The sequence below is a fragment of the Astatotilapia calliptera genome, chromosome 3 (genome assembly GCF_964374335.1).
Source record: "Astatotilapia calliptera chromosome 3, fAstCal68.1, whole genome shotgun sequence".
NCBI lineage: Eukaryota > Metazoa > Chordata > Actinopteri > Cichliformes > Cichlidae > Astatotilapia > Astatotilapia calliptera.
The window spans coordinates 5,531,578-5,552,458 of NC_137424.1; the positions used below are offsets into that span (position 1 = coordinate 5,531,578).

At 43.4% G+C, this 20,881-nt stretch overlaps 1 protein-coding gene across 4 annotated transcripts in view; it reads left to right on the forward strand.

Moving 5' to 3' along the window:
- LOC113017660 (ribonuclease inhibitor-like) overlaps positions 1–20,881 on the forward strand; it is a 188,460-nt gene that overhangs the window by 30,555 nt on the left and 137,024 nt on the right. The gene's annotated exons all lie outside the window — the stretch shown is intronic.

The window sequence follows — 20,881 nt, forward strand, 5'->3', positions numbered from 1 at the left end:
AATGCTTTGCTTCTTTTATTGATTTTTATTGATTTTTATGCTGATTTTTTCCCTTTTTTCCTTATGAGCTTACCTGCGATAGCTTCTGGACACTTATAGATCATTAGGACTAAAGTGTTCTTAACAGAAACAGCAACATTTTTATAGTTACCTTGTCCTCAGCGCTCCGTGTGTCTGTGGCCTAGACACAGCTGAAGCCTGATTACAGCGTCTGGGCACCGAACAGCCTCAATAGCCTGGAAAGGGGCTAACCGCTAGGCTAACTAGCAACAAGATGCCTTCCCTCTCCACAGATGACTACCACAGCCTCCTGCAGAAGATTGCAGTACTGGAGACAAAAATTCATCGCTTAGAAGTAAACGTGGAGGTAAATGGACTGTGTGGAAATGAAACAACCTTGCCTTTGATTCAAAACAATGGCGATGAGCAAGCTAGTACACAGCTAAGGAGCACAGATAACATGACCAAGAAAGTAGACTCTGTGCATTATTATAAATCCTCAAGTGATAATCCCCCCTTGGACTGTCTTGGTGCAAAACCAAGACATAAATCATGTCTCCTGGAAGGGGGAGGACGTACCACAGGCAGGGCACAGCGAGCTGAAATCTCTGAAACCGACTGGCCTTCACTTCCTACGAGACAGAGAAGCTCTTCTACCCCTGTATACGAGAGGAAACAGGACTGGACAACAGTGAATAGGAAGGTTAACAACAAACCTCCAAAACAACTGAATGTGAAACTGCACAACAGATTTGCTCCACTATCAAAGGACCCTGGATCTATATCGGACAACCATCCATCTAAAAGCAGCGAAGTAAGGTCTGAAAATCTGTTGAAAAGTAAAAGACCACAGGGAAAGCTAAAGGCTAGGCCTGAAACTCTGATTGTGGGTGACTCTGCCGTAAAGGATGTACAAAGGATGTGCGGTAAGAACACTAAAGTCCTCTGCTTTCCTAACGATATGGTCAACAACCTGAAGGAGAGAATTCTTCAAATTGCAGATGAATATCCAACTGTGACAAACATTGTTCTGCATACAGGGTCAAACGATGTGTCCAAACAACAGTCGGAGGTTCTGAAACGGGACTTTACTGGATTATTAAATACTGTAAACTCTCTGAATGCAGCTGTATTCATCAGTGGACCTGTACCGCCGGTCAGAGGAGGAGACGAGAGATTCAGCAGGTTGTTTACACTGAATAAATGGATTATATCAGCATGTGCTGACCACTCGGTGCATTTTATCAACAACTTTAATATTTTTTGGGAACGCAGGCATCTGTTCAAAGCAAATGGATTTAATTTTAACAAGTCAGGGGTGAAACTGTTCACCTCCAACTTGTTTTATTCCATACGTCATCCATCCGTGCTTGGTGCCAAGGCTGAGATAAACGAGGAGTTATCTCATAAAGAGGAACAAACAGTACTCCAAGAACAGACAAAGCCCAGCAGAAACCTTGAGGAGGAGCTCCATCTGCCCCCACCCGGGAAGAGCCTCAGAAAGGAGAGACATCTGAGGCAAGAAGAGGGGTCCCTATTTGCCTCCAACTCTCTCAACAACACCAACGACCAGGACAAGGGACCAGGACCTTCCCCAGTCCCCCAAACCCCTGACAGGCCATCACCCTCCTCCCCCTCCCTTTCTCCCTCCTCCCCACACCTGAAATTCACTGAGGAGATGATGGAGCGGGTCAATGCTGGGCTCAGATCTACCCCCTGTCCCAATCCCTTTTTGTCCCCCATAAACTCCCCACCAGAGCGGCCAAAGGTTCGCCATCGAGCCCCACCCTCAACAGAGCAATCGAAGTCACATTGCCCAGCCTCGCCCCCCTTAGTTCCTCCTTACCACCTTCACGCTCTGTCTCCGCAGTCTGATGTGTGATGTGTGAAGGGTCCGGGCTGTGAGGATTATGGCAGTGGTGACTTTTCCCAGGAGAAGCTGGGACCCTGTTTACTAGAAGGTTTTACAATCTCTGTACTTTTAGGTGACAGAAGGAGACATGTGGCCTGGTCAAAACACAGAGAGCTGCACTCTAAAAGATCTTTAAACATAGTAAACATACCTTGTGTGCCACAGACTGCTCCCAAACACGAGGGGACAAGTAATGCCTCTAAAACACTTAAGTTGGCTTTATTAAACATTAGATCTTTAGCTGGGAAAACATTTTTAATTAATGATTTAATCACTGAGCACAGCCTTGATTTTATGTTTCTAACTGAAACTTGGTTGGACCAAAGTAACAGTGGAGCTGTTCTCATCGAGACGACCCCTCCTAACTACAGTTTTATCAGTGAGGCCAGGGTGAGCAGGAGAGGAGGAGGGGTTGCTGTCTTATTTAATGAATCATTTCAATGTAAGCAGCTATCTCCTGGAAGTTTTCAGTCTTTTGAATATGTGGCTTTACAGCTGAAGGCCCCATCCAAAGTTGTGTTTCTTAATGTTTACAGGCCTCCCAAATACTGCACAGACTTTTTTAATGACCTCAGTGAACTGCTGTCTGTGATCTGTGTTGATATTGACTGTGTAATTATTGTTGGGGATTTTAACATTCATGTGGACAACCCTCAGGACAAAGGGACTAAAGACCTGAGTAACACTCTGGGCAACTTTGGGCTGACTCAGCATGTAACAGAGGCCACACATAATAGAGGACACACTCTTGACCTACTGATCTCCAAGAGCCTGAGCATTTCAAAGGTTACTGTGTCTGATGTGGGCGTGTCTGATCATTACTGTGTTTTCTTTGAAAGTAAAATCTCAGCCCACACAAATATATCAACAACAGTGATCACAAAACGGTGTATAACTGAAGACAGTAGTGAGATCTTTAACCAGGTCTTCCCATTAACACCTGACCTGCCCAGAGGGTCAGTCAATGAGCTCGTCAATAGCTTCAATGCTAACATGTTAAATGTAATGGACACTATTGCTCCCATTAAGGTGAAGGTTATCTCTGGAAGGAAAAAGTCTCCATGGAGAAACTCCACACTGGTGAAAAATGAAAAAAGAGAGTGTAGGAAAGCTGAGCGCAGATGGAGAAAAACAAACCTCCAGGTTCATTATGACATTTATAAAGAGAAACTTCACAATTATAATTTACAACTGAGGAGTGCAAGGAGGTCCTACTTCTCTGACATCATCACTAAAAACAGCCATAATGCTCGGGTCTTATTTTCTACAGTTGACAGGCTAACAAACCCTCCTGTGTCAGTGGCAGCTGAACTTCATTCGACCATGGCCTGCAATGACTTTGCCAAATTCTTCACAGAAAAAATCCAAAAAATTAGACAAGCAATTGGTACATCAACAGCAGATCCAGGATATATATACTGTGTCCACCAAAAAACTGTTTAAACACCATGAAACAGTTTCAACCTATTAACAGCAAAGACCTGGAGGACATCCTAGGTCAACTGAACAACTCCTCCTGCTGTTTAGATGTCCTGCCAACAAGTTTTTTCAAAAAGGTCTCAAAGACTTTAGAGTCAGACCTGTTACAGATCGTCAACTTTTCTTTATTATCAGGTGTGTTTCCAGAATCACTAAAAACTGCTGTAATCAAACCTATACTGAAAAAGGACAATCTTGACAAGACACAAATGAACAACTACAGGCCGATCTCAAATCTCTCATTTTTAAGTAAGATCATTGAAAAAGCAGTTTCTCAACAGCTCAGTTACTTCTTAAAACAGAATAATTGCTACGATGCCTTCCAGTCAGGTTTTAGACAGAACCACAGCACTGAAACCGCTCTGACCAAAGTGTTTAATGACATATGTCTGAATACAGACAGTGGAAAAATGTCAGTCCTAGTTTTACTGGATCTCAGTGCAGCATTTGATACAGTTGACCACAACATATTACTCAAACGACTGGAGAACTGGACAGGTCTTTCAGGAACTGTACTAAACTGGTTCAAAACATACTTAGAAAACAGGAAATACTTTGTATCACTAGGTAACTTCACATCTGAGCAGACAAGTATCACATGTGGAGTTCCCCAAGGTTCCATTTTGGGACCCCTTCTGTTTAACATTTACATGCTCCCACTGGCACAGATTATAAACAACAACAAAATAAACTATCACAGCTATGCAGATGACACACAAATATATATCACAATGTCACCAGGAGACCAAGGCCCTGTGCAGGCTCTTGGTAAATGCATTGAGGAAATCAATGACTGGTTGTGCCACAATTTTCTCCAGCTAAACAAAAAAAAAACTGAGGTAATAGTCTTTGGCGCCAAAGAAAAACGATTACAGGTCACCAGAGAACTTCAATCTATACATCTAAAAACCACAAACCAAGCGAGAAATTTGGGTGTAGTGATGGATGCAGACCTAAACTTAGAAAAACACATTAAGACAATAACAAAGTCAGCTTACTATCACCTCAAGAATATTTCAAGGATAAAAGATCTGATGTCTCAACAGGACCTGGAAAAACTAGTCCATGCATTCATCTTTAGTAGGCTTGATTACTGTAACAGCATCTTTACAGGTCTACCTAAAAAATCAGTCAGACAACTACAGCTCATTCAGAACTCTGCTGCTCGAGTCCTCACTAAGACCAAAAAAGTGGACCACATCAGTCCAGCTCTGAGGTCTTTACACTGGCTGCCTGTCCGTCAGAGGATAGACTTTAAAGTTCTGATGCTGGTCTATAAAGCTCTGAATGGTTTAGGACCAAAATACATCAATGACCTCCTGACCCAGTATGAACCTTCCAGATCCCTCAGGTCATCTGGATCCGGTCTTTTATCAGTTCCCAGAGTCAGAACCAGACACGGAGAAGCTGCATTCAGCTTTTATGCTCCTTATATCTGGAACAAACTCCCAGAAAGCCTCAGATCAGCTGAAACACTCAGTTTATTTAAATCCAGGTTGAAGACTCACCTGTTCTCAGCTGCATTTGAATAAAGCACCAAATCCACACTTTTAAGCTTAAATTTCAAAACTTACATTTAACTACTGATTTTATCTACTGTTCTGATTTTATCTGTTTTGATTTTATATACTGTTTTGTTTGTTTGTTTGTTTGTTTGTTAATTAGTTAGTTAGTTTATTTGCTTGTTTTAATCAATTTTAAATCATTCTTTTTATTTGTTTTTGTTTCTAATGTCTCTGTAAAGCACTTTGAATCACCTTGCTGTTGAATTGTGCTATACAAATAAACTTGCCTTGCCTTGCCTTGCCTAATAAGCTTTGCCCTGCACAGAGTGGATAGTGAAACACATGGAATCATCATAAATACATTATTTCATATTTATTACTTCCCCCTCCTCTTTGCTTTATTATTGTAGCTCTAGTAATGAATAATAATGTAAGGATTCTGGATCAGCACCATGATGCCCATAGTATATACAGTATTCTGAAGAAGGTCTGAAATGTCACTGTGTGTGTGTGCATGTGTGTGTTTTATTTAGATGGATTTTTTAAAAAAAATATTACTCATGATATAACATTGTCCAGACATGGCTGGTAAGGACATGAGGAGGAAACAGTAGGAGCTGTGTGAGGCTACTAAAGGCAGTGCTATAACATTTTTCTGTCATCATTTTATTATAGATTAAGTGCAAGAGTTGTTAGGTGTGGATAATTAGATTATAGTTTATTGCAATAGCAAGTTGTGCCTTGTTCTCACATAGACAGCAAGTGCAGAGTGATATATGAAATGATGGGATGGAAGGAAGAAGAGAAGCAAAGAGTGATTCACAGGCAGAGCCTAAATTATTTCTCACAGTTTTTTGTTGCCTTATGGTTCCAAGCGCTGTCACCAATCTTTGCATTTAGTTATTATCTCATGACACTTGTTTAATCAGCTACCATCTCTCCTGTGGACTTTTTAATGTCTACAGTCTCAGACCAACACAGCCCTGCCCTCATAGCTGGACTGGCCATCAGGCATACACTTGCCCGGTGGGCCGCTGGCGATTTTTTTTTTTTATGGGCCGACCGATTGGGAAGGGTATAAACAATGAAAGGCGTTGGATTGGCCAATTGGTCATGATCGACTCTGGGCTGGACCAATTACAGCCGAGGAGGTCGGATGCACCCTCCCCCATGTTTAGCAATCTTATAGACGAACTAAAGAAAATGGAGAACAAAAAAAGGAAAGGTGGTGCCGAAAAAATTAGGGCCAAAAAGAAACAAGCCCTTCAGGCAGACGCTGCCAAATGTGTGAAAATTACTGAATTGTTTGGTGGTAGCTATGGCACAGCTTCCATAGATTTAGCAAGATCAGCAAGTGGTGGAGGCCAGCAGGTGGATGAAGGAAAGGGGAGGCAGGAGGAGGAGAGACGCGAGGCGGCCGCCGGTCATAGTGGCAGAGGAACTGAACTTCAGGCAAGAAGTTATGACCTGCTGTCTATCTGTGTCAGATAGAAACTAATTTTAGTTGTAGTTTGTTTTCGTTGTGGTGACTTTATACAGTCGCTTAGAATAACTCGTACAGCGTAACTAGCATGACGGAGTTTATATACTGCTGGGCGGGTGCTATGAAGTTACTGATAGTAAATTTTATTTTATGCTTAAGGTTAGTTTCTCAAACTTCTCAAAATCTTAACAAATTGTGCCAATCCTTACATGTTGCACCAGCTGATTTATCATCAAAAGTGGAGAAGTCTGTGACAGAGGAGACAGAAGAGCAGCAGAGAGAGATGGAAGAGCAAGAGAGAGAGATGGAAGAGCAAGAGAGAGAGAGAGATGGAAGGGCAAGAGAGAGAGATGGAAGAGCAAGAGAGGGAGATGGAAGAGCAAGAGAGAGAGATGGAAGAGCAAGAGAGAGAGATGGAAGAGCAAGAGAGAGACATGGAAGAGCAAGAGAGAGAGATGGAAGAGCAAGAGAGAGAGATGGAAGAGCAAGAGAGAGAGATGGAAGAGCAATAGAGAGAGATGGAAGAGCAAGAGAGAGAGATGGAAGAGCAAGAGAGGGAGATGGAAGAGCAAGAGAGAGAGATGGAAGAGCAAGAGAGAGAGATGGAAGAGCAAGAGAGAGAGATGGAAGAGCAGGAGAGAGAGATGGAAGAGCAAGAGAGAGAGATGGAAGAGCAGGAGAGAGAGATGGAAGAGCAAGAGAGAGACATGGAAGAGCAGGAGAGAGAGATGGAAGAGCAGGAGAGAGAGATGGAAGAGCAAGAGAGAGAGATGGAAGAGCAAGAGAGAGAGATGGAAGAGCAGGAGAGAGAGATGGAAGAGCAAGAGAGAGAGATGGAAGAGCAGGAGAGAGAGATGGAAGAGCAAGAGAGAGAGATGGAAGAGCAGGAGAGAGAGATGGAAGAGCAAGAGAGAGAGATGGAAGAGCAGGAGAGAGAGATGGAAGAGCAAGAGAGAGAGATGGAAGAGCAAGAGAGAGAGATGGAAGAGCAAGAGAGAGAGAGATGGAAGAGCAGGAGAGTGAGATGGAAGAGCAGGAGAGTGAGATGGAAGAGCAAGAGAGAGAGATGGAAGAGCAAGAGAGAGAGATGGAAGAGCAGGAGAGTGAGATGGAAGAGCAAGAGAGAGAGAGATGGAAGAGCAAGAGAGAGAGATGGAAGAGCAAGAGAGAGAGAGATGGAAGAGCAGGAGAGTGAGATGGAAGAGCAAGAGAGAGAGAGGGAAGAGCAAGAGAGAGAGAGATGGAAGAGCAAGAGAGAGAGATGGAAGAGCAAGAGAGAGAGATGGAAGAGCAAGAGAGAGAGAGATGGAAGAGCAAGAGAGAGAGAGATGGAAGAGCAAGAGAGAGAGATGGAAGAGCAAGAGAGAGAGAGATGGAAGAGCAAGAGAGAGAGATGGAAGAGCAAGAGAGAGAGAGATGGAAGAGCAGGAGAGTGAGATGGAAGAGCAGGAGAGAGAGATGGAAGAGCAAGAGAGAGAGATGGAAGAGCAAGAGAGAGAGATGGAAGAGCAAGAGAGAGAGATGGAAGAGCAGGAGAGAGAGATGGAAGAGCAAGAGAGAGAGATGGAGCAGCAGGAGAGAGAGATGGAAGAGCAAGAGAGGGAGATGGAAGAGCAAGAGAGAGAGATGGAAGAGCAAGAGAGAGAGATGGAAGAGCAAGAGAGAGAGATGGAAGAGCAAGAGAGAGACATGGAAGAGCAAGAGAGAGAGATGGAAGAGCAAGAGAGAGAGATGGAAGAGCAAGAGAGAGAGATGGAAGAGCAATAGAGAGAGATGGAAGAGCAAGAGAGAGAGATGGAAGAGCAAGAGAGGGAGATGGAAGAGCAAGAGAGAGAGATGGAAGAGCAAGAGAGAGAGATGGAAGAGCAAGAGAGAGAGATGGAAGAGCAGGAGAGAGAGATGGAAGAGCAAGAGAGAGAGATGGAAGAGCAGGAGAGAGAGATGGAAGAGCAAGAGAGAGACATGGAAGAGCAGGAGAGAGAGATGGAAGAGCAGGAGAGAGAGATGGAAGAGCAAGAGAGAGAGATGGAAGAGCAAGAGAGAGAGATGGAAGAGCAGGAGAGAGAGATGGAAGAGCAAGAGAGAGAGATGGAAGAGCAGGAGAGAGAGATGGAAGAGCAAGAGAGAGAGATGGAAGAGCAGGAGAGAGAGATGGAAGAGCAAGAGAGAGAGATGGAAGAGCAGGAGAGAGAGATGGAAGAGCAAGAGAGAGAGATGGAAGAGCAAGAGAGAGAGATGGAAGAGCAAGAGAGAGAGAGATGGAAGAGCAGGAGAGTGAGATGGAAGAGCAGGAGAGTGAGATGGAAGAGCAAGAGAGAGAGATGGAAGAGCAAGAGAGAGAGATGGAAGAGCAGGAGAGTGAGATGGAAGAGCAAGAGAGAGAGAGATGGAAGAGCAAGAGAGAGAGATGGAAGAGCAAGAGAGAGAGAGATGGAAGAGCAGGAGAGTGAGATGGAAGAGCAAGAGAGAGAGAGGGAAGAGCAAGAGAGAGAGAGATGGAAGAGCAAGAGAGAGAGATGGAAGAGCAAGAGAGAGAGATGGAAGAGCAAGAGAGAGAGAGATGGAAGAGCAAGAGAGAGAGAGATGGAAGAGCAAGAGAGAGAGATGGAAGAGCAAGAGAGAGAGAGATGGAAGAGCAAGAGAGAGAGATGGAAGAGCAAGAGAGAGAGAGATGGAAGAGCAGGAGAGTGAGATGGAAGAGCAGGAGAGAGAGATGGAAGAGCAAGAGAGAGAGATGGAAGAGCAAGAGAGAGAGATGGAAGAGCAAGAGAGAGAGATGGAAGAGCAGGAGAGAGAGATGGAAGAGCAAGAGAGAGAGATGGAGCAGCAGGAGAGAGAGATGGAAGAGCAAGAGAGGGAGATGGAAGAGCAAGAGAGAGAGATGGAAGAGCAAGAGAGAGAGATGGAAGAGCAAGAGAGAGAGATGGAAGAGCAGGAGAGAGAGATGGAAGAGCAAGAGAGAGAGATGGAGCAGCAGGAGAGAGAGATGGAAGAGCAAGAGAGAGAGATGGAAGAGCAGGAGAGAGAGATGGAAGAGCAAGAGAGAGATGGAAGAGCAAGACAGAGATGGAAGAGCAAGAGAGAGAGATGGAAGAGCAAGAGAGAGAGATGGAAGAGCAAGAGAGAGAGATGGAAGAGCAAGAGAGAGAGATGGAGCAGCAGGAGAGAGAGATGGAAGAGCAAGAGAGGGAGATGGAAGAGCAAGAGAGGGAGATGGAAGAGCAAGAGAGAGGGATGGAAGAGCAGGAGAGAGAGATGGAAGAGCAAGAGAGAGAGATGGAAGAGCAGGAGAGAGAGATGGAAGAGCAAGAGAGAGAGATGGAAGAGCAAGAGAGAGAGATGGAAGAGCAAGAGAGAGAGAGATGGAAGAGCAGGAGAGTGAGATGGAAGAGCAAGAGAGAGAGATGGAAGAGCAAGAGAGAGAGATGGAAGAGCAGGAGAGTGAGAGCCAGGGCATCGATTACTTTGCTCGCCCTGAACCTGCCATATTACAGGCCTTCTTAGATTACCACCCACAGCAGAACAGTAGCAGTGCAGTTGTGATGAGGGTGTTCAGCTGTAAAGATGGCACCAACAGGAAGTGGCTTACTTATTGCAAAGAACGCCATTTATTGTTCTGCTTTGTGTGTCTGGCATTTGCAAGGCTGACTGACACCAGCACATTTATAACAGGCATGAGTGACTGGCGACATATACATCTGCGCACAGAGGAGCATGAAAAGAGCAATACACACCAGACCTGTGCTGAAGCTTTTTTCTTAAGGTGCTCAAAAGGCAACATCAGGAGCTTGTTTGCTGGCAGTCAGTTGTCAGCTCACAGAGCACAAGTGAAAAAGAGACGGCAAGTTTTAGAGCGTATAGTGGATGTGATCAAAGTACTTGGGAAGAGGGGACTCAGCTATAGGCATGTGGAGAATGAGGCTGCATACATTTTAGGTGATAACACCATCGATCATGGTAACTTTCTGGAACTGATTGTGTTATTAGGCAAGTATGATATGTGCCTTGGAGAACATTTGAATGACTGCATTGAAAAAAGCAAGAAGTTGCATCAGACCAGTGGATCAAGAGGTAGAGGATCTCTCATCACCCTACTCTCCAAAACAACTGTCAACTCAGTGATTGATGCACTTGGCCATCTCCTTCAAGAGAGCATCGCCAGTGATGTCCAGAAAGCTGGGATGTTTTCTGTTCAGCTAGACACAACCCAAGACATCACAGGTTATGATCAGTGTTCAGTAATCATCAGGTATGTTACTGAGTCTGTGCAGGAGAGGCTTGTCTCCATAGTGAGGTGCGAAGCATCCACGGGGCAGTACTTTGTAAACTTGCTTTCTGGAGTTTTAGAGCATCTGAATCTAGACAAGGCCATGTGCATTGGGAATGCAACAGATGGTGCTTCAAATATGCAGGGCCAGTACAAAGGCTTTTCAGCACTCATGACTGCCCAGTCTCCAACTCATGTGCATGTGTGGTGCTATGCACACATACTTAATCTTGTGATTGCTGACACAACACAAAGTGTCATTGAAAGTGGATCACTCTTTAATTTACTTAATGACATAGCTGTGTTCATCAAGGAGTCCTATCACAGGGTTAATCTGTGGGAGAAACAAACCGAAAACACAAGACACAGACGCCTCAGTCCAATAGGTGAGACACGGTGGTGGGCCAAGCATGATGCCCTCCAGAAAATCTTTGGACATTTTGGAAAACCAGATGATGGCCTCTTCGTTGATGTAGTGCTGACGATGGAAGCCATTGAAAAGAGGGAAAAAGAAAAGCCAGCTGTTTGTGCCAAAGCACGAGGCTTTAAAGAGTGTCTCTTGAAGCATGAAACTGTGTTAACAGCACAGATATTTCTTAGAGTGTTTGAGCAACAACTCCTCTGTCAAAGTACCTCCAGTCAAAGGGGATGGACATTCTCTCTGCCCATCATATGGTGACTGCCACACAAGATGGCCTCAAAAGTATTGCCAGGGACTTTCCAACTGTGAAGACAGCTGCAGACACATTTGTGAAACAGACAAATCAAAAACTAGAGGAGAGGGAGAACAACACAGACATGGAAGTGGAGGCTGAACTACCTAAAAAGAGAGCCAAAAGGAGAAAAGGCATGGCCGGAGAGATGCCTGAAGATGAGTTGCAAATCAATGCTGAGAAATCATATGAGGTGAAAGTGCACAACATCATCCTGGACACAGTTATTGAAGCAATCCACAGACGATTTGTCATACATGGCCCTCTTCTTGCCGATTTGGCATGGTTGGACCCCAGGAAGTTTAGCCAGGTCAGAACAGTTTCTCTTCCAAGTAATGCATTTCAGAACCTCAGCGCCTGTCTACTTAAATTTGACAGCAGGGCTACAGTTAATAACCTTCAGTCAGAACTGAAACGTTTTGCTGAACAGTGGGAAAGGCTTAAGACATCACATGTAGATGAGTACACGACCAGAACAGCAAAGGACAGATCTGAAGAATGGGACGAAGAAAGTGAAATTGTGACCGAAAGCTGTGGTTCTTGCAAAAATTGCCCACTGTGCTGCTATCAAATACTCAGGCGGTTCAACATGCTGTCTGATGCCTATCGTCTCCTTGGGCTGGCATACAAGTACCTGCTGACCCTCTCCCTCACTCAGGTTGCCTGTGAAAGAACGTTCTCTACACTCAAGTTCATTAAAAGCAGACTCCGAAGCAGCCTGTCTGCAAACAAGCTGGAGATGTTTATGCTGATGGCCACTGAAAAGGACATTCTCATGTCATTGGACTCTGACATGGTCATTGACAGGGTAGCTGAGAAGAGTGACCTGCTGAGAAAGCTCCTTTTGTAACCTGGTGAGGTGAAATAAAAATGAGCAAAACATTCCTAATTATCTATTGTTAATATTAAATTCAGCTTTATTGTTATTGCCTAAATGAATACGTTTAGTATCTACCTTCACTTCAAACAAGTCAAGTGATTGGTAAATGCTTAGAATTTGTCCATCTTAATAGATAGAATAAATATGAGATTGGAGTATTAGGCATTTATAAACATATATTCTTACAGTCTTAATCTGTCATTGTTTCATTTCAGATGCTGTCAGTCATAGGAGGACTGAAGTGTGTTCATTTTAAGTAAGTACTATATGGAATATGATTCAACCATTTTTCTAGAGTAAGCATACCAGTGCTGTCATCGTCTGTAAAAATCTATTAAGTACAATTCTTTCTCAACCTTCACTGTCCTTTCACTTCATAAATGTTTCCATGTCTTAAGATATGTTCAGTGTTGCTGCTGTGGAAGTGTTGTAGGTGACCTTTTATTGATGAGTGAATAGTCTTTGGTGATACAATTCAATCATAATCTGTCCTTTATAGATTTTAATATTCATCTAATCTTTATTCCTTTCTGTCCTGTTTGTCAGGGTCTGATCATACATTGTTTGTTTAAGAGGTTCGAGACCATTCAACTTTTTAAGTTCATCAACGTAAGTACTAGTGTATATGATTTCTCTAATTCCTTTCTGGAATAAAGATGCCAGTACTGTGATCATCTGAGCAAGTCCATCAATTGCCATTCACAGTTCTTTGTCCTTTCACTTGTGTCCTGTTTTTCAGGGTCGCATATAATTTCTTCAGAAGTAAGTACTGTATATGATGCCAGTATTTTCCCATATTTTCTAGATACTGTATTAGTACTGTGTGTAAAATGCCATCAAAAACTCAATTAAGTGTTATTCTTATTCTTCTTTCTCACCTTTCTTTCTCTGTCTCCTTTCATATTTAAAGGTTGCTGTGTTAGCAAAATATATTGTGCTACCATGCTGTTTTCTATTGTTTTGGTAAATAAATACTTTATGAAAATATCCCTAAATCTGTCATTTATTAATTTTAATATTAATTAATGATCATGTCTCACCTCTAGTGTTCTTGGTCTTAATTTCAGGTTTCTACCATGTGTTGTAGATAGTTCAGGAGGTTAACTCTACCAAGCAGTCTTTTTGTTTCCGCTATGTACTGTTTAAAATCCCGAATAGGGAGAATGGTGTAGGTTTAACTTTATTAGATTGATACATATATACCAACAAGGCAGTGTACATCAAAGCAGTTGTTTTCATGCAAAGGCTTTATGGTTTTTCCTATAGCGATTGACAGACCACGTGACTTTGCGCATTGGATGCCGGGAACTCCTGGCAAAACAATCCAAGAACCGCATCAAATACAAGCATTTGCAATTGCAGCACCGCAAAACGTTCATTCTCCGGTTCCAATACCTTCTTGTTTTTTCTTTGCCGCACAAAAAAGGTATGTACAAAACGACGGAGAACAATGCCGGTCCGTACAAAGACAGACTCGACGAAAAGACAAAGAAAAGATACGAGGAAACATCAAAGGAGTGAAAGGGTCAGACCCTTACGAGCACACAGAGGGACAAAAGACGTTAGCGTGCTGCCCAACTTTCGCCACGCTCAGATTTATAATTATACGGTTCTTGGAGTGAGTGCATACACTCATGAAGTTTAGTAACTTCAGCTCACTGCAACAAGCCCAGGTACAGTTTACCGACGGATGGGTAGAGGACCTTGAAATGCACCGAAAGACCATCGTACGAACAAACGTAAGTTTACCTTTGTTCGTCTCACAAATCGTCTTCATAAATACACATTCGTTAACCGTGTATTAATATAACCTTTGAGCTCAACGGTAATTAATTAGTAGTGGAAAAATACTTGTAATATTTGAGCCATTTCTGCTGTCCAACTACTTCTTACAAAATACATTTTTAATGTTAATTAGATTTTTTTTACGGCATAAATAAAGGTTATATAAAAGTCACTGCCACAGACTGATTGCGGCTTCTACCTTGTTACACTAATGTTGTTTGTAGCTCAGTATGACTTTATGTCATCCATGAGGGATGCATTTGACATATGTTTCACATATTATAGCCCAACAAGTTATTTATAGCAATTTAAATATGAGCAATCAGTTTCTTTGCAAATACCGGAAATCAGTTTTTGGCAGACAATCACTTTTTGGCACAACACCGGCTATTGCAGTTAATAATACAGCAGCTTCTTGCCATTTTTTGTGTTTCTTTTTATCGCTGTGTAACTGAGTTCAATTGACACCCTGCATGCGCTAGTACCGCTTGCCAAAAGTTCCCAGAATCCTTTGCGGTTTTATCCATGAATGACGTCACATTTTTGGTGGGCCGGTCTCCAGTCAAAATGCCCGGGCCGATTTTTTGTCCCAGTCCAGCCCTGCCTGCCCTCCAGCACTATCCACAGCAACCCCTCAACAGCAACATTGTACCCATCAGGTAAAGCATCGGCTACGTTTGCTTTGCCTTGTTGCCCATATTAGATTCTTGATGAAAGTGTGTTGTTGTTATTCAGCCTGGTTCAATGTGCCCCTTTTTAACTTTGAGCACCCGCCCCTTTAAAACTCTCTGCACAGCCCTGCCTAACAGACCTACACCTTAGTTCACAGATTCACTTTGTCTAAGGTTGATTTCTGGGATTTCACACAACCCAGGATTCAGATCGTGAATCCATGATGGGCTTGGATTTACATCATTATGAATGAAATGTGCTCTACTTGGAAGCAGCCGGCCCCGCCTCTTTTGACGGGTTGTGTGAGACTTTAAATCATCAAACTGTAAATTATAAATTTAAATTGTTATTGATCCTTTACCCCGAGTCCTAAAGTGTAGATTTATTTTCTTACTCTTCTTATATTTATTGTTTGTTTACTTGCACCGCTGTAACTGCAGCCTCGTCGTCTCGTCTCTCTATATGCTGGACTGTCTGTAGCGGAGATGACAATAAAGTTTCCTTTGACTTCAGCAGCGCGCAGGCGCACCGAGGGCTCTCGCGCTCACTTTATAGAATTTAGAAAAAACATCGGTGCAGATTATAAGTCTGTATCATAATATCTGTTTGTTGTTTTTATTTTGTTTTGCGAGTTGGTTATTAGATGCCGCTCCAGCCAGCCAGAGACTCCCCGCCGCCCCGCCCTCTCCTCCCTGTGCCGCCAGCAGCAGGCGCACCTCGCAAACGGAGGGCGCCCTTACTCCCAGCAAATGGCTGATAGAAAACCGATCGGTGCCTACGAATTTCCCAATATGCGCTGGCATGACGTCGGGGAAGCATGGGTACGACCGATTATTTTATTTTTTTCTTGCCCGTGATGCCCCCCCCCCCCACCACGATGCATTCTATTGGTTTGCACACTTACACACACCCAGCTGTGGTTTCCTGTTTTGCTGGACTCTGGAGAGCCCCGCCTTTAACGCTCTTCTCTCACAGAGAGCAACAGAAAACTTGGAAAAACTCCAGATTGACTGAACTCAGTTCAAAGTTACCTTGACACCTTTAGATGTGAGACGTAGTGATGGTCCGCTTGAAGCTGACGCTCCGGTGCGTGTGTCAGAAAGATCAACGCGCTGCTTCAGAAGCACCGTGTCGAGGCTTGATTCGTTTGGCCAGAGTCACGTGATCAGTGACGTCTGAAGCTTCGTTTAGAACGTACCTTTTTTTAAATCGAACTTTATTGAAACACAATGAGTATACAACATACAAACAGATGAAGTTTACAAAAGAACAGAACATGAACATACAGAACCAGGAGTAAAAAAATGATGATATGAGTAGGCGAAAAAAATCTACATATAAATATTGTTCTGAGAGGCTTTTTGTTGGTTGAGTCTGAAATTGATTGTATGTATAATTCATATCCTTATAAAACGGCAGAAATATGGTGTTTTATTAATAAACTTACATTTATGGATATAAAATAGCTAAAAGTATTAACAAATATTTTATAAAAAACATTTATCATTCTTCCTGGGGAACTTAAAGAAACAGAATAAAACATTTTCCATCGTAAAGAAAACTCCCTTAAAATATGGACAATAACAAAACTGCTAAATTCTTCCAGACTCTCTGTGTAGAGGAACCAAAAGAGATGTGCCACAGTTTCTGGATGATCCCCACAGAAAGTTCAATTAGTATTTATGTCTCTTTTAAATGTTACCATATAGTGACTGGCTGGGTCACATTTATGAAGAATTTTATATGAGATTTCCTTCACCTTGTTCACAATTAGATATTTATGGGATCATCCAGACTGTCTTCCAGGTGATATCTGGAACATGTCGGTTCCAGTAAGATATTCTATATATGGGAGAGACATGATATCTTCTTGGAATAAACTACGTATTCTCTTATTGCTGTTACCAAGTTCCTGTGAAAAGCAGATTTTTCCCACTGCTGACTCAGCTGGATCAGGGAGAGTGACTGAGGCAGATATTGAGCTGTCAGTGTTTTTATATAACATTAAAGTCCCTGAGGGTATGGCACCAAGCACCATTGAGAATTCCCCAACACTGACGGGAAAATTATATAGTGTAAGGAATTCATTGTAAGTAAGTAGTACTCCCTCGTTAAATTTTAAAACTTAGTAGCGGCCGCCATTGTTGGCAGCTGAAATTTGGCTGGGCCGCGCTATGAATTCTGGGATATGGTGGGCCACGAAGGACACACCCGACCCATCCTTCAAACTCGGGGGAATGAAGGACGCATTTGAAGGAGTCGAGGAATCGGGACAGCCTTCGTCGCCTGGCTGTGACGTCATCGGCCTTCAAATGCGGCCTCCGGAGGATGCAGCCGACGTTTTGGGACACAGCTTGTGTGTCTTTGTTGGTCATGTGACCTCCCAGGGACTACACATGGAAACGAGCAGTTTAGCTCAAATCTGGCAGGTTTCCATCGTCTGTTTTTGTCCTGATGTCCATGAACATGAACACTGTCCCTGTCAAACACGTCCAGATAATCTGATCCAGTGTTCTTCTTCTGTGGTGTTTGTGATGGAGCAGCAGCTGCTGATCCTGATGTCCTCCACCAAGGGGGCAGCAAATTCAGCTGACTGTCATCATTTAGATAAACAAGATAAACAAAATACATGGTTCTCAAGCATCTCTAAATACAATAAAGGGTTTATGGAGGATGTTAACATATGGCTTTCTGAAACTGATAAACATTCAGGGAGGCCATCATCTGACAAGGCACAGTCACAGGAAACTTCCCTGGGAGGAGAAGTGGAGGTTCGAGAGCACACTGGAAAAGAACCACAATTATCTCTTAATCCTCAGAATGATGTTAATGATGACGTGTTGCCATCCGACAGTGTGTCAAATCAAGGCAGTAGGTCAAGCTCAAGAGTATCATCTACTTCATCTGCATGTCTCAGGGCAGAAGCTGAAATGGCCGCCTTGCTCGCACGTCAACATATGCTGAAAGAAAAACACTCTCTTGAAGAACAAGAGGAACAATTGAGGAGAAAGAAAGAACAACTTCAGCTTGAAGCAGATATAGCTGCAACTGTTGCAAAGGTGAACGTGCTGAGAACTGGATCCGCTATGCGGAGCGTCGCTTCACGGAAATCTAATGGAATGGAATCATATTTTAAAACAAAGGGAAACAGCCTTGAAATTCTTAATGCGGATGCAGAGACTTTTGTTCCTCAGACGCTTACAAAAGGAAATGCAATCACTGGGAATGCAGAGCTTCAAGTAAAAACAGTGCAACAGAATATCAAAAGGGAAAGGCCTGCACCAGCTTTTATGGGGCCTTCTGATGCTTTTGGATCAATTCCACCTTTCCCTAAGCTACAAGCTGCTCTTCCAGTAGCCAATGAAAATCTGTTGTCCATTATGGAAAAACAAAATGAATTAACTTGTATGTTGGTCCATCAGCAAAGTCTTTCTTCACTGCCCAAAAGGGAGATTCAAACCTTTGATGGTGACCCTTTACATTTTCAGGCCTTTATGCGCTCGTTTGAACAGGTCATAGAAGCAAAGACTGGCGATGCTGGTGACTGCCTGCATTATCTTGCACAGTACACCAAGGGGCAGCCCAATGAACTTGTTAAAAGCTGCCAACATATGTCTGGAAGTGCTGGATATGTAAAGGCAAAGACTCTGCTGTATGAGCACTTTGGGAATGGACATGTGATTGCATCTGCCTATTTGAACAAAGTTCACTCATGGCCACTGATTAGATCGGAAGATGGAAAAGCTCTTCAGGCATATTGTTTGTTCTTACGTGGATGCTGCAATGCAATGGAAGAGATTGATGATCTCTCTGAATTAAATACACCTGCCAATATGCTTGCTGTGATTAGAAGACTGCCATATAAGTTAAAAGACAAATGGCGAACAGTAGCATATGACATTCAGGAGAGGCAACATCGCAGAGCGGCATTCATTGACATTGTTTCCTTCCTTGAGCGTCAAGTTAAAATTGTAACAGATCCCATCTTTGGAAATCTATGTGACGTTCCAGCAACACATCTAGCAGCCAAGGGCAGCAATGGAGGGAAATGTTCTCCACATCTAAAAGCTAAAGGAAGTAGCTTCGCCACAACAGTCTCTGACGTCGAGAGACAGAATCAGATAGAGGCTCAAGATCGTCACAGCACTGTGAAGGCTTGTTTTTTCTGCAAAGGCGGACACACACTGGAGTCATGTGCTCTGCTTGATAAGAAACCTCATGATGAGAAGATTTCTTTTCTTAAAAAGAACCGCATTTGTTTTGGCTGTTTGTGTACTGGCTGTGGTGGTGGAGGTGAATGAGGGGGAACATGCTGCTCTGTCAGCACTCAGGTTTCATACCTGGTGATCTCAGAGGACAAAGCGGCGTTACAGCAGCGCACGTTGATGAGACCTGATGCTCTGAACAGTTCAGACTTCAGCCTCACTCTGAGAAAACAAACGACTGACTGTCAGCAGCAACTACACCTGCTCCATCAGTGACGGAGAGAAGAACTGAGACTGAGAGACATACAGCTGCAGGTCAAAGGTCAGAAACGCCCGCTCTTTGTACGGGTCAGGAGTTAGTACTGCAGAGGTCAGAGGTCAGCTTGCTGACAAACCATTTGAAACAGTTTGGAGCTAAAAGCACAACAGCAGAGGAAAGAAGAGACACTGCAGAGATGATGCAAAATATTGTGTTTTGTTCTCAGCTGTCAAAAAGTGTAACACACGTGTTCCAGCACAGCCTTTGTGTACTTTCACTTCTCCATACTGTCCATTGGAAATCCTGTTTGTTCCTTTTTGATTTCAGTCCATGTGTCCAAAGCAAACTTCTGTCCCACACTTTCTCTGCTGACTCTTCACCGATGCTCAGATGATCTCAGATGATTTCACCAGAACTCATCAAAATTCGGGCTCCACAGAAACCCAGACGTCACTAAACAAGCGTAACAAGCAAAGTGAAAACTGGTCGTTCAGCTTTATTGACCAAAGATAAGCTCACATGTCACCTCATGACACAGACACTTATTTCCACAGCATGCACGAGGACTGACAATAAGTGTCTATAAAGCCACTTCTATCTGCCACACCTGTGCTTCTGTCATGGTTGCTCTCCTCTCACTCTGTCATTTATCCACAGTCTGCCTCCCTCTGCTCCGTCAGCTGACGTCCTCTCTACACCACCTGCTGTGTTTTATCCTGCAAAAACACATTTAAGAAGCGTTGCACCGAGTAACGGGAGGAACTGCTATAAAATCCATTTAAAGGAGGTGGTGCTGAGTGCTGTGACTGGGGTCCCACCACTGACATCACGGGTGGAGGACATGTTGGAAAACTGCTACAAAGTGCTGTGCAGCCAGCAGAGCTTACAGTCTGTCCTGTGTGTCATACAGGCTCTCACACTTAGTGTTTCTGTGACACATTGAAGAGAAGTTTGTGTTGTTCACAGTTGTGCTTGTACTGAGTGACAGCTGACATGACCTAACAGGAATAATGTGTCTGTGCTGAATGAGAAGTAACACACAATGAAGTCTTGATGCATCTCAATCATCCAGGAAAGTGAGTCTGTTGCTTCTGTTCATCTGGACGCAGCGTTTTGTGGGAGAAACGTGTCGTCATCATCAGGTGACGTCTTCAGTCTCAGCTGCAGGTTTCAGTCTTACAAACAGGACATTTGCATAAAGACTGAAAGCAGCTGCAGGAACGATGGGCTGGGAGCTCCGTTCCTTCATCTTAATTATGCAGATTCTCAGGACCATTGATCAACAACCACTGATCCATGTCCATGAGTCCCATTCACAGAGATGTGGGAATGGCTGCAGTCACAGCATGTAAGATGGAAATAAATGAGAAGTATTTAGCTGAAGTGGATTTGATTTATGTTACTTCTTTTTTAACTTGTAGTTCTACATTGGAAGATTATTGTAATATTGAAATATAAAAATACATTTATATTCTATTATTTTCTCAAAATAAGCGTCACACTCGTGGAAGCCGGTGTAGCCGCCGAAACGCCTGCATTTATGGAGACTTTCAGCCCCAGGTAGGCCAGTTATGGATCTTGGGATCCACATTATGTCAGCAGCTGTTCTCCACCGTGAACTGTGTTCAAACAAACACGCTCACGCCTCACAGACGACAGCTTACAGTCCTGTAGAGATAAAGTGACTTCGTACAGCCCCGTCTTCAGTCTTGTGGAGATGA